This window comes from Carlito syrichta, unplaced genomic scaffold (genome assembly GCF_000164805.1).
Source record: "Carlito syrichta isolate Samal-C Ts95f unplaced genomic scaffold, Tarsius_syrichta-2.0.1 Scaffold302599, whole genome shotgun sequence".
NCBI classification, from domain to species: domain Eukaryota; kingdom Metazoa; phylum Chordata; class Mammalia; order Primates; family Tarsiidae; genus Carlito; species Carlito syrichta.
Window position 1 is genome coordinate 104,081 of NW_007246695.1, and position 2,429 is coordinate 106,509.

The following is a 2,429-nucleotide window of genomic DNA, read 5'->3' on the forward strand; positions in this document are numbered from 1 at the left end:
TCGGAAAGTTTCACATCATAAAATATTTTTTCAACATGCACTTCAATTTCACAGAGAGAGTGGAATGGAATACTGAAACACAGAAGACAGCATTTATGAAAGATATCTAACTCTTTGATCTAATAATGCATACAATTCAAAATGATTACACTACCATTACATCTAGGGCTTTGTGCAACTACAGGACGGTGGTTATGGAAAGTATGGTTTCCGGTGCCAGTATCTAGAAAGCATCCATCACCTTCTATGTTTGTTCTCTTTTGTTTATTTGTTTTTTCTTCATTTTTTCTTGATTCTGTTGTTGTTGCTACTGCTTAGCAAAACTTATAAAAATAAAATTGTAATCATTGAACATAGCACTCTGACAATCAAGGTGTTTAAAACGTTCAGTCTTCTGTGGTGAAGAAAGCATGGTGCGACATTTAGAACTCTGATTAGCAAACAAGGTGGTCACAAATTTTCCTGGCTTGAAGACTTCAACAACTTTCCTGATTGGGTCATCATGGAGGTCTGACATGAATGTTTCTCAAAGCTAACATAAGAAAAGTCTGGTTCTGGAGAGATGTGAATAGTCCAATAAGTTCCATTCAATTTCATTCCATTCATCAAATATCCACAAGAATTGAACAGTAAGGCATTGATGACAGAACCTAGTATCAGATCATGAATTCCACTCTCAATGTAACACTCTCTGCAGTGACACCATCTTTCCTGCAGAGCTGTCTATAAGTGCTGGGTCAAGTTCACTCATCAGAATGTCTAGGGTTTGATCTGGCTAGCTGATTATTCCAGAGTATCTAGGTACTGACAGTCAGAATTATTATACCCCATAATATGCTGCTTCATTTGAGAAAATTGCATTAAGAAACTCTTTTTCTTCCTAAAAATTCTGGTGTGTTACCCTTAGCATGAAGAAACCTTTATGAAATTCTTACAAGAACAGAAGAAGCTTTGAATTTAGTCAAACTCATTGTCATTCTAGCAAGTTTCGAAAGGGAAATCAGTGCTTTCAGCAAGAAAGTGGTGTTACATATGCAAAATGAGATGTCTCTTGGAGATGAACATGCTATTGTCATTGAGTACATAAGCTTTCTACTTGGCAGTTTGTCACACTTAAGAATGAACATTGTACATCTTTCAAAGAGTATATCCTACTCGGATCTTGTAATGGTGTGAAAATCCCCAGATGCTTTGGAGAAGCAAATCTGTAGCAGCTTCCTGGTCCCTTTGAAAAAGCTTGCAGCTTCCATCATTGTGAGACCAGTAAACAACCAACAATCATGGAAAATCAAATAAATTCACCCTATTTTCCTGCCACTGCTGCCATGGCTGTGATTGTTCCAGTTGTCTTACTAAATTCAAGTTCTTTTTTTTTTTTTTCCTTTGCTATAACTTTATATTAATTATTTTTTTAAAGGGTTAGTAATTTTTTTTCTGGATTTGTGTGTGTGTATATTTGTAAATGAAAGTTGAACCTTCTATTTATTGGAAATAGAAGTAGATACAGTTCAGTCTCTTGCAGCCCATTGTATCCCATCAGAGAGAGTAGAGGGTCAGCTAATGCCAGTGGCCATGCTGCGTAAACCCAAAATTTCTAATTGTATGTTGCTACTGGATGGAATGTTATGATTTTTTATATAGGTTTTGTATCCAGCAACCTTACTGTACTCTCTTACTTCTAGTAATTTGCAGAATCTTTTGGATGTCTACATCAGTGGTCCTCAAAACATGGTCCCTGGATTAACAGCATCAGCATGGCCTGAGAAACTGCTAGAAATGCAAATGACATGCTCACCCTGGCACACTGGAACAGAAACTGCAGATGTGTTTAGATTAAGTACCTCGAGAAGAGGAGTTTATCCTGGATTATTCTTGTGGGTTCAATTTAATCACATAAGTTTTTTTAAATCAGAGATTTCCAGGTTATAGTTAGAGGGAGATGTGACTGTAAAGGATAGTCAGAAATATGTTCAAGGTTATAGTTGGACAAGGAAACAAATTCTCCCCTAAAGCCTCCAGAGAGAAATGTACCCTACAGAGACACCTTGATTTTAGTTCATGGTGATCAATGTCAGAATTCCAGCCTACAGAACAGTAGATACATTTGTGTTGTGTTAAAACATTAAATTTGTGGTAATTTACCACAGCAGCAATAGAAACACACAGCTTACATTTAGTAAAATTCATCCTTTTTACTTGTTTTCACAGTTTGACAAATGCATGCAGTTAGGTCATCGCTACTACAATCAAGATGTAGAAGATTTTCATTATTCCAATTCATTATTCCATGCCAATTTGCAGTTAATCTTGTTCCAACCTGGCCCTGGCAATCCCTGACTTGCTTTTTATTACTAGTTTTGCCTTTTCCAGAATGTCATATAAATGATATTCAAGACTGTGTAGACTTTTGTGACTGGCTTTTTTTTAGC

At 36.3% G+C, this 2,429-nt stretch overlaps 1 pseudogene; it reads right to left on the reverse strand.

Moving 5' to 3' along the window:
- Positions 1–244: 244 nt before the first annotated feature.
- LOC103259319 lies at positions 245–1,250 on the reverse strand (annotated as a pseudogene).
- Positions 1,251–2,429: the final 1,179 nt, after the last annotated feature.